Below are 11,394 nucleotides of genomic sequence, written 5' to 3'. Positions count from 1 at the left end.
GTTGGAGAGAGTGAGAAACAAACAGAATGATATAAAGACAGATGAAAAGGGAAGGAGGAAGAGACAGATAAAAGGAAGGGAAAGGAAAAAGTAGATCCACAGAGAGAAACAAAGAGAGAGGTGATGCCTGGAGGCTGCACAATAAAGTCACTCAGCCTTGTGTACCTGACCCTGACCATTACTTACTGCAGGAGTTTCCCAGCTGCTCTGTGTGGTAAAAAATCATCTGATAAACGAAAGCCTGAGTCTAAATCGGCTTCAGCATGTCTGAAGGAAAAGGACGATTAAAAGGTGGAAGAGCTGTTAAAAGAACTATTTATGTCACGTTGTGAAAGGCAAACACAGGAGAGGATAGATCACCATGCCAATAATAACGATTCCAGGGGGTCTAGAGGTCGTTTGAACTCCTGCCGACTTGACTTGGTTACGTGGTGGACACTGAGAGAAAACAAGTGAAGTGTCAATCAATCATGGGTTGTATTTGTAGGAACCTAGTGTTGATAACCACTGTCTCAGAGGTGTGATTCTGAGTTTAAAAGGTTTTTATAAGCCGGATAGAAGTTGAATGGAGGGAGACACAGATCCACCATTCCTGCTGCAACCTCACCTTTCACTTCCTAGCAACACAATCTCACCTGGAATCATCATGACTGGTCATGACCTCCCAGCTAATGCCTCAATGCAGGTTTACAGATTGCCTGTGAAGCAGAAAACCTGGATACAAGAGAAAATCAGGCTACAGTGCAACGGTGTCCATCAATGTACCTGGAGTCTTCCTGGCAAGCTTGAGCCAACCATAAGGATATCACTTTCGTTATGGGCTTCGTCTAAGATAGACATTGGATTTGCAAACGGTTATGCATTTTGGGAATTCAGAGTATGTTCTTTTATTGGTGTGAAAGCAATTCTAAATCGGGCATAAATCCAACGTGTTGATTAAATTCTAATGTAAATTTTCTAGTGCATTAATAATAATAAATGATTGTTTTGTTCATAAAGCCATGGTTTGTGCCTGAAGTTTCTTTAGGATAAAGAGCCAATTATTTAAATTTTAAATTAAACCTTGTGGAGATAAAAAGTAATTGCCCCAAATTAAAGCGTGAAATCACTTTGCACCTTTTTGCTCCTCCATCTGGACCATGTGTCACTTTCCCAGTGAGCTGCTGGATTCTGTAATAAATCACAATGTACTCTTACCCCTTCTGCTGTGTTACTAAACTGGACAGGGTCCTGCAGCACTCTCCTGATCTGTTACTGTTACAAATACTGTTATTGTTTCAGATTACAGAAAAATATGAATAATGGAGAAATAAACCAAATCCCAGATCAGAACTACATTCAGATTGAGTCCAATTTTACACTGATTTATTTAATATAAACTAGAATTACAAACTTTACACCAAATGGCTCATTTGACCTTTCCTCCGAATGTCTGGTCTCTCCTTCTCTGTAAGAATTATGTCCAAATAACTAAATATTAATCCATTTTCTTGCAGAAGTTCACATTTTGGTCTTTGATTCCCGCACTGCACCGCTGTCTTTGTGTTAAACATCAGCTCGTGCCAGTCTCACTCAGTTTGTATCTTTAACTATGGTGCAACAGTGATTTAACAGGAACAGCAAATGAACCCTCTGTGAAAATGCCGGTTTTGTTCAATTTAACACAAATTCGTGGTCTCACGAGCACTGAACATTTTAAACCGAGCCCTTAAAAATACAATGTGTAAAATGAGAAGGGATAAAAAGTTCATCGCACAAAAGAAATTATTAACGTTTTCCAACTTCACTCAGTTGCCCTTCATTCTGCAAAATAACATTATCGGTTAATCAATGGTGAATAAAACAAAGATTGTTATTTTTCTTACATGCGATTAATATAACAAGTGTTCAATAGCTGCTTCCCTGACGAGAAATCAGAATCGTACCCGGGTTACAGAGATAAGAACGCCGAATCCTAACCACCAGACAAGCAAAGAACCCTGTTTGCAATGTTATCAGATTTAACGTGGATTTCCCTTTCTCTGTCATTCAGCTTTTAATCCTTTTTAGCTCCTGGTTGCGGATATTCCCGTGATTAAATAGGAATAAAGGACAATAGGCTCAGGAAAACCCGGGGAGGTGGCATCCCGCTCACCGAGCCTTTCCAGCAGCATTTATCTGACCAAGCACTGGAGTGAGTGAAAATTTCTCCGTGGGGGGGGGGGGTGTCAATGTGGAAAGGATGGCGAGCGAACCGATTCTATGTCAGTTAGGATGGCCGAACGGTCTAAGGCGCTGCGTTAAGGTCATAGTTTCATTTACAGGCGTGGGTTCGAATCCCACTTCTGACATCGATTATTCTGACTCCTATTTTATTTGTTGCTTGAGCTGCAGTTGATTTTTCGGCCCAATTGATTTGCTCTTCCCGCAATAACCAACCCGGTCTCCATCCACGGCACGTTTTGACGCCCACCGGCTCATCCCAAAATCATGCTTTAAACGAAAATATGCTGGAAACACAAGGCGGTCATTCAACAACTATGGAGAGAACATACACTTGGGGAAATGTACCATAGGAACAGGAGGAGGCTATTCAGCCCCTCGAGCCCGCTCCGCCATTTGATAAGTTCATGGCTGATCTGTGATCGAACTCCATATACCTGCCTTTGGCCCATATCCCTTCATACCTTCGGTTGGCAAAAAGCTATCTGTCTCAGATTTAAAATTAGTAATTAAGCAAATATCAATTGCCGTTAGGGGAAGAGAGTTCCAAACTTCTTCCATCCTTTGTGTGTAGAAGAGTTTTGCAATCTCACGCCTGAAAGGTCTGGCTCTAATTTTCAGACTGTGCCCCCTAGTCCCAGAATCCCCAAACAGCGAAAATAGTTTCTATCGATCCAGAAAATGTCAATGACACAGTCAATGAAAGGTGCAGTTCACGAAGGCGGCTCACCAGCACCTTCTCAAGATCAATTAGGGATGGGCAATAAATGCTGACCTTGCCATTGACACCCACATCCCATGAACGAAGACAAATGTCGCCTGCATGGCCGAGTAATTTCCTGCTGCTAAACGATGGGAAGAATGAAACCATCGGCTTCAGTCCTTTGAACGAACTGTATACACTTGCCGTCGAGCTCAATCCCCACTTGGTCCTCTGCCCCGAATATCCACTGCATCAGAAAATCCTCCATAACATCGAATGACAGCATGGAAACATCACAGAAGGAGGCCATTCGGCCCATCGTGCCTGTGCCAACTCTTTGAAAGAGCTATCCAATTAGACCCACTCCATTTCCCTTCCCCCATATCCCTACAAAATGTTCCCCTTCAATTATTTATCCAGTTCCCCTTTGAATATTATTATTGAATCTGTTTCCACCGCCCTTTCAGGCAGTGCATTCCAGATCATGACAACTTGCTGCGTAAAACAATTCTCCTCATCTCACCTCTGTTTCCAATTACCTTAAATCTGTGTCCTCTGGTTACCATCCTTTCTGGCACTGGAAATAGTTTCTCCTGATTTATTCTATCAAAACCTTTCATGATTTTGAACACCTCTGTTAAATCTCCCCTTAACCTTCTCTGCTCAAAGGAGAACAACCCCAGCTTCTGCAGTCTCTCCACCTCACTGAAGTCCCTCATCCCTGGCACCATTCTAGTAAATCACCTCTGCACCCTCTCCAAGGCCTTGACATCCTTCCTAAAGTGTGGTGGGCAGAATTGTGACGTGGCCTGCTGAGGCCTAACCAGTGATTTAGAAAGGTTTAGCATAAGTTCCTTGCTTTAGTACTCGATGCCTCTATTAATAAAGTCAACGATTCCGAATACATTTTTTTTACAATCTATTTAACTTGTCCTGCCACCTTCAAAGATTTGTGTACGTATACCGCCAGGTGTAACTGTTCCTGCACCCCCTTTAAAATTGCACCATTTATTTTAAAGAGCTGGCACAGGCACGATGGGCCGAATGGCATCCTGTGATTCTATGCTTCTATGTTTTTGATTTCAACTCCATGAAGCGCTTTGGGATATCCCCCAGAAGTGGGAGTCAGCAGTTCACTTTCTCCCTTAATACTTCCATCTGACCTGGGCTGGATTAAATAGATGTTTTCGGGGTGTAATGGTTATCATGTTGGCCTCACACGCGAAAAACTCCCGGTTTAATCCCGGGTCAGAAACAATTTGCTGGTACTTGCTCTTCACAAACTTCCAGGCGCGAGCTTTCTCTCGTGTGAATTGGGCAGCAATCCTTTCATATTCAATAACGGCTGCATCAGATTCCTGGTCTCATCACCACTGAACACTTTTAAGCAGACTCCTAAAATAAAGTGCGTAAAATGAGAAGGGATGAAAGTCAGAAAAGTTAGCGTAGTTTCGACAGTCACCCGGCAAACTTGTTAGCATTTCGTTCATTGCGAAACAGAAAGTTGTGGGTTTATTAATGGTAATTAATAGAATCATCTCAGAGACTTGAAACAGTTTCTCCTTATTTGCTCTATCAAAACCTTTCATAATTTTGAACACCTCGATCAAATCTCCCCTTCACCTTCTCTGCTCTAAGGGGATAATCACATATGCTCCATTCTCGCCACTTAATTGAAGTCCCTCATCCCTGTTAGCATTCTAGTAAATCTCCTCTGCACCCTCTCAAAGGCCTTGACATCTTTCCTAAAGTGTGGTGCCCAGAATTGAACGCAATACTCCAGCTGCAGCCTAACCAGTGTTTTATAAACGTTTTGCATAACTTTGTTGCTTTTATACGATATGCCTCTATTAATAAAGTCCATTTACCAGGCTGTCTATGTCCTCCTGAAGTCTGATACTATCCACCACAATGTTTAATAAATTCCCGAGTTTCGTGTCATCTGCAAAGTTTGAAATTATAACCTGTATACCCAAGTCCAGCTCATTAATGTATGTATCAAAAATGAAAACATTTTGCAGTGTGACTTGTGTGACGTTAAGTCTAGTTTATATAACATCTTCTCATAATTTAACACATTGCACCCTGGTAACAATCTGGTGAATCTGTGCTGCACTCATTCCAAGGCCAATATATCCTTTTAGATTCAAAGGGTATAAACTTGAAATAAGCGTCACTGTGGATCAGTTTTCGCTCACTCAAAGTTATCTGTTGAGTGAAATAAAAGAAAGCGCTTTTAAAGAATAAGGAAGCAGCCACTATCGCCCCTTTTGACAAGCCAATTTTGTGGCACTTTATCAAACGCCTTTTGAAAGGCCATATATACAACATCAACCACATTGCCCTCATCAGCCCTCTCTGTTAACTCATCACAAAACTCAATCATGATTTGCCTCTAACAAATCCACAGTGGCTTTCTATTATCAATCCACACTTGTCCAAATGACTATTAATTTTGTCCCAGATTATCATTTCTAAAAGCTTCCCACCACCGTGGTTAAACTGACTGGCCAGTAGTTGCTGCGTTTATCCGTACACCCTTTTTTGAACAAGGGTGTAACATCTGCAATTCTCCAGTTCTCTGGCACCAAACCTTGTATCTAAGGAGGATTGAAAGATTATGGCCAGGACCTCTGCAATTTAAACCCTTATTTCCCTCAGCAACCTCGGATGCATCCCATTCGGACCAGGTGAATTTAAGTACAGCCAGCCTTTCTGGTATCTCCTCTTGATCAATTTTCACCCTATCCAGTATCTCAACTACCTCCCCTTTTACAGTGATTTGGGCAGTATTTTCTTCCTCGATAAAGACAGATGCAAAATACTCATTTAGTACCTCAGCCATGCCTTCATGCGTAGATCTCCTTTTTGGTCCCTAATCGGTCTTACCCCTCCGCTTACTCACCGTTTATTTTTATATGCCTGTGGAAGACTTTAAAGACTTGATGAAGGGATCGAGTGTGATATATCCAAGTTTGCTAATGATTCAAAGCTAGATGGGAAAGTAAGCTGTGAGGAGGAAACAAAGAGTCTGCAAAGGGATATAGACAGGTTAATGTGTGCGTAAGAAGGTGACAGATGGAGTATAATGTGGGGAAATGTGAGGTTATTCACTTTGGTAGGAAGATCAGAAAAACAGAATATTTTTGAAATGGTGAGAAACTATTAAATATTGATGTCCAGAGCAACTTCGGTGTCCTGGACACCTGAACTCCAGGTTGTGCGAACCTAGTATAAGCACATAAAACGTGATGACAGAGAAAGGATAAATAAACACTAAGACATGAAACAATCCTTGGTGCTTCCTGAGAGTCAGAAAAGTGGGATGGTTTACGACCATGATTTAAGATCAGTGGTGCTTACGTACGGAACAATTCAGCCGAATTGTATAAAGTTAGGGCATGCTCCCTTGTCAAATGTTAGGGCTCTCAGTAGGGGACAATCGGAAGTCCATTGCCACAGGCAGTCCGCAAAGATCATGTCTGATATACCTGGATTCGCAGACAGGTCAGGTTGTGTTGATTGCTTGTCATTAATGTAATCTGTAGACAGTTATATTATAATAATACTGTTGAATGTAATGTTGAAGGCAGCTGTAGTGCAACTCTTTTGGAAGTCAATCTATTAAACTTGCTATTTTGTAACCACTCGAGCTAAAATCAAGCGGAAGTTATTGTTGATGGATTAACAACCCATAGTTGCAACAGTAACGGGAGAAATCCGCTTACAAACATTCACTTTTTTTATAAACATCACACCATAGTTTCTTTTTTCACACGTTCTTTTTTGCAGTTCTAATCGAAATCGAAACGCCGAAAGTCTAAGTGTTTTTCAGAAGACCCCCTCCTGTTATGTATCTTGAGCAGTTTCCCACATCCTTTTCCTGTGATGTGATAATTCTGGGCGCAGGATGAATGTAATTGGATTTGCTGCAGTCCGATGACAGCAGGCGATGGAAGCGAGCGCCATGCTGCTGCTGACAGGTGAAGGATACTTCCGATGCTGCCCGACATCCGGTGGGAGTGGGCGGGGATTTGAAAGCCAACCCATTCCTCCAATCTCGGAGCTTTAAAGCGGTGCTTGATAAACATTGATAGAAACAAACACCCAATGAAACACCCAGGCCTCGTGGCGCAACGGTGGAGCGTCTGACTCCAGATAAGAAGGTTATGTGTTCAAATCACGTCAGGGTCACAGTTTTTTCACTGAGAGCCGGTTTGAACAATTCTGCAATTCAAATTTTCTTTGCGTCTTCACAATGAACAGAACCCTGCTCTGAAGTCTGCCTCTGGTTCCCCAGTGTCAGGGAGGGAAGCACCTGATGACCTCATTTATTTAATGTAAAGAACAGAAGACAAACACACATCTTAGTTCAAAAACCACCCTGCAGGTGGACACATAGTGAGATAAACACAGGGCAGAGATGCAGACAGTATCCGGAAACATCGGGAAATAGACAAGAGACATGGATTGAGCGCTTTGTTAACAGAAAATTGTCTGAACCTCCACGGTCAATGAAAGGGCTTTTGTTGGCCGGTTTCCCATTGAACCGGAGAATTCGGGAGAGCTTGGGAGATGGTTGGTTCGGTTCCCTTGTCACCCACCAGCGGAAAAGTTTTGTCGATCCCACCCGACGAACTCCTTTCAAAAGACACTCTGTCCAAAGCCAATATATCCTTCCAGATTAAAAGGGGATAAAACTTGAATAGAGCGTCACTGTGGATCAGTTTTCTCTCATTCAAAATTATCTGTTCAATGAAGTAAAAGATGCAGCTGACAAAGAATAAGGGAGCAGCCACTGTCTCCCTTTTTGGCAGGAGAAGAAAATCGATCTGTCTGTTTGTGGAGACCAAGTTCCAACATAATGTTTCCTCTCGGGATCGAACCGGGGACCTTTCGCATGTAAAACAAACGTGATAACCACTACACTACGGAAACCGATGATATGGTAGGTAACACAATGGACAGCTGAATGGTGTGCTCTCTCTGCTCGTACTTGGAATGTGTTGTTTCCATTGCAGCAAGAGACACAGACAGTGGCTGCTCCCCCTTATCTTTAAAAACTCGCAGGGTAGTGGGTTTGAGCCCCACGTTGGGCGAGAACCGTTTTAAACTTTTATGCTGCTTCCACCCGCCCCCCTCCGTCTCACCGCGCACGATGGGGCCGCGCCCGGGCTGAATCTCTCCATTTTGGTTTCCACCCCTGTCGCAGCATGAAATGGTCCTGATCAAAGTCACAAATGATGCCCTATGGGACTACCACCATGATAAACTATCCCTCCTCATCCTTCTCAAATACAATATCTCACCGTGCTGTTACGCTGTTAGACTAGATTCCTCTCTCTGCTCTTATTTGGAATGTGTTGCTTTTCCGTCTGACAACACTTAGTATAATTGTATTATGTTAGTCCGCTGGAGGAGATCATTCGGCCCCTCGTCCCTGTGCCGGGTAAAACACACGTATTCTATTCAAAATTCGTTCAGAGACAGATTGAGTGTTTTTTTTATCAGAACATTTCCTGAACCCCCACAGTCTACAGCTTTCCTCCTCGCTATCAACCACACGGCCTACTTTTGTGTCACCCGCAAATTTCTCAATCATGCCCCCTACGCTTAAGTCCAAATCGTTAATGTAAACCACAAAAAGCAAAGGACCAAGTACCGAGCCCTGCGGCAAAACACTGGCAACAGCCTTCCAGCCACAAAAACACCCATTGACCATTACCCTTTGCTTTCGACCACTCAGCTAATTTTGGATCCAATAAGCCACATTCCCTTGGATCCTATGGGCCTTTACTTTTTCGACCAATCTGCCATGTGGGAATTTTTCAAATGCCTTGCGACAATCCATGTAGACTACATCAATTGCGCTACCCTCATCGATCCTCTTTGTCACCTTCTCGAAAAATTCAATCAGGTTCGTGAGACACGACCTCCCCTGAACAAATCCATGCTGATTGCCCTTGATTGGTCCGTGCCTTTCGAAGTGACAGTTTATCCTGTCCCTCATTTGACATGGAGTCTTTCTCCTGCTTGCTGCAAGAACAGATAAGGCGGTTATCAGTGCTCAGGCCCGGCGAGCTCAGTCGGTAGAACATGAGACTTTTAATCTCAGGATCGTGGGTTCGAGCCCAATGTTCGGCGAGGGCCATTTTAAACTTTCATGCTGCTTTCACAGGCCAACAGTGCAGAAATAATGCAGAATAAAGCATGATATCGGTCGTCAGAATGGCCGAGCGGCCGACGGCGCTGCGTTCAGGTCGCAGTCTCTTCTGGAGGCGTGGGTTCCAATCCCACTTCTGACATTCCATATTTTTACCAAGACGTGGAAATATTTTATTTGTGGATTGGGCTGCAGCTGATGTTTCTGCCAAGTTGATTTGCTCCTCCCACAAAAGCAATTGGCTTTGTCATGCATATGTGTCTTGAGAAGTTTTAAATGGTGAAATGGTTGACATATTAATGACCTGGAGAAAGAAATAGAACAGCAGTGGGAAGCAATAAAAACGCTGATCAATAGAGTCCAGGAGAAATATATCCCACGACAGAGCAAGAAAAAAATAGCCAGAAATGTCACACCAGGGTTGAATCAAGAAATAAGGACAAAATTGAAACGAAAGAAAAAGGCCCACACGAGACAATAAAGGAGAGAGGGGAATGTGAAAAGACTGGGAAAGAAGTCCAAAGAACTATTAGAAAGGCAAAAAGAAATATCATAAAAGCAAAGTATTCTAGACACATCAACAGCCAAAGAAAATTTAGGATTGGAATAGGGCCACTAAGGGATACACACGACAAACTCACTGGCAATGACAGCGAAATGGCAGAAATATGAAATAATCACTTTTCTTCAGTATTGACCAGGGAGACTAATATTGTGGGCATGACAGGAGAAGAAGAGATCAAAAAATATATAATGACATTTAAGATCGAAATGGGGGAGATAATTCATAAACTAATCAAAGCTCGAGAGGAAATTTCCTGTTCGGAGCCGAACCAGAGTTTCAAACCGTTCAGTCACGCTAATTTCCGTATTACTGTTCAGGAGCTCGTTTCACAGGGACACGATTACTGCGCACCATTTAGAGAGGCTCAGTGAAAGGTGGAAATTGATCTATTAATAGAATCATAGAATAGGACAGCGCCATTCTAATGCCATTCGGCCCATCGTGCCTGTGCCAGGTCTCTGAAAGTGCTGTCCAGTTAGTCCCACTCGCCTGCTGTTTCCCCATAGCCCTGAAAATGTTTCCATCCAAGCGTTTATCCAATTCCCCTTTGAAAACAGTGAGTTAAGAAAAACAATATTGAAAGGGGTGCTGGGGCCTCTGCAGCGTCGATGTAGAGTGTGTGATGATTGAAGTTATCAAGATGGTTGCTTTACACATGGTATGTTGTGCAATCATCCTGAAATATCTTCAACATCCAATACAAATTGAATTGCAAACCTGAAGGACAAACACTGGAAAACAAATCACGAGTGAACGCAAATCATCTGGGACCCGTTTTCAGCCTCACCGCACTTTAAGTAAAGTGAAATAACTTTGCATTGAAAAGATTTGGAACTTGCATCTGTGCCTTTATCTGTTCCATTTCTTACAGTTGCTGGTGTCTGATGATGTACACGCCTCTGCTCCCTCTATTGAACAAGAAAGGAGGTGTTTGACGTTGACGGGACCTGTTGGTTATGAGCTTATCCTTTACATTGAGTCGGTTCGCGTCTTTTGAACGGCGTCAGCTTTAGCCCAGCGGTGAACTTCGCAGCAAACAAGTTCATCACCGTCTCACCGCGGGCGCTGACTGACACGTTTATTGTTATTTCTTTCAGTCCTATATAAATAGTGACCGTGATTTTAAATTTGCACTAAGTGATTTTGAAGTAGTCTCCTTTAAATTTTTCAAAGGTGACCCCTAATTTATGATAGTCCGGACATTTCACCAGCCGTGTTGAAAACAAAACATGTCTTTACCTTTCGCGTCTTTTTTCGAAAGGCAAAAAATATATTTCCCGTGACCTCTGAAGGATGGACGAGTGCATTTCAGAAAGCTGAAGCAAGTTCACCGAGCTTAAATCGTCTGACCACGTTAAAGGCGATATATATATATATATATATGTGTGTGCAAATAGTTGCTGTCTGTTTCTGTGGTTGTCTTTTTTCTGTGTGTGTCCATCTGCAGGTCGATTTTGAATCAATACCAGTGTTCGTGTCAGTTTGTTGCATGAAATAAATGAGGTTATCAGGCGCTCCCCTCCCTGCCACTGGGTAGGTACTGAGTCAGGGTTTAGACCAAACATCTGTTTCGTTTTGTGTGAAAAAGCAATTAAAACCTTCGTTCGGGAATTATCCAGTCTCATGTGAGCGGTGAAAGAAACAGTGACCCCGATGTGATGTGAACACGCAGCCTTTTGATCTGGAGTCAGACCTTTGCGCCACGCACTCTGAAGACAGGATCCTGGATGTTATTATATTTTTTGAATGTTTCTCAAACAC

General features: G+C 42.8%; 2 non-coding genes across 2 annotated transcripts; one reads left to right on the top strand and one right to left on the bottom strand.

The window, feature by feature from the left end:
* Positions 1–7,770: 7,770 nt before the first annotated feature.
* trnav-uac (transfer RNA valine (anticodon UAC)) lies at positions 7,771–7,843 on the bottom strand. The gene has a single exon. It is a non-coding gene; the product is annotated as a tRNA-Val (tRNA).
* Positions 7,844–9,127: 1,284 nt separating this feature from the next.
* On the top strand, positions 9,128–9,210 carry trnal-cag (transfer RNA leucine (anticodon CAG)). The gene has a single exon. It is a non-coding gene; the product is annotated as a tRNA-Leu (tRNA).
* Positions 9,211–11,394: the final 2,184 nt, after the last annotated feature.

Source organism: Heptranchias perlo, unplaced genomic scaffold, assembly GCF_035084215.1.
Source record: "Heptranchias perlo isolate sHepPer1 unplaced genomic scaffold, sHepPer1.hap1 HAP1_SCAFFOLD_47, whole genome shotgun sequence".
NCBI classification, from domain to species: domain Eukaryota; kingdom Metazoa; phylum Chordata; class Chondrichthyes; order Hexanchiformes; family Hexanchidae; genus Heptranchias; species Heptranchias perlo.
The sequence above is the reverse complement of the archived record's forward strand: the minus strand, read 5'-3'. Positions and strand labels throughout refer to the sequence as shown.